The sequence below is a fragment of the Brassica oleracea genome, chromosome C3, assembly GCF_000695525.1.
Source record: "Brassica oleracea var. oleracea cultivar TO1000 chromosome C3, BOL, whole genome shotgun sequence".
NCBI lineage: Eukaryota > Viridiplantae > Streptophyta > Magnoliopsida > Brassicales > Brassicaceae > Brassica > Brassica oleracea.
This window is the reverse complement of record NC_027750.1, coordinates 41,949,796-41,950,049: the sequence shown is the minus strand read 5'-3', so window position 1 is coordinate 41,950,049 and position 254 is coordinate 41,949,796.

Here is a 254-nt window from a genome sequence, read left to right as displayed (position 1 = left end):
GAGAGAGAGACTGCGTGAGAGAGAGAGAGATGGGTTCGAGAGAGAGACTGCGTGGGAGAGAGAGATGGGTTCGAGAGAGAGAGATGGGTTCGAGAGAGAGAGACTGCGTGAGAGAGAGAGAGAGACTGCGTGAGAGAGAGACTGCGAGAGAGATGAGAGAGACTGCGTGAGAGAGAGAGAGGGGTTCGAGAGAGAGAGACTGCGTGAGAGAGAGAGAGGGGTTCGAGAGAGAGAGACTGCGTGAGAGAGAGAGA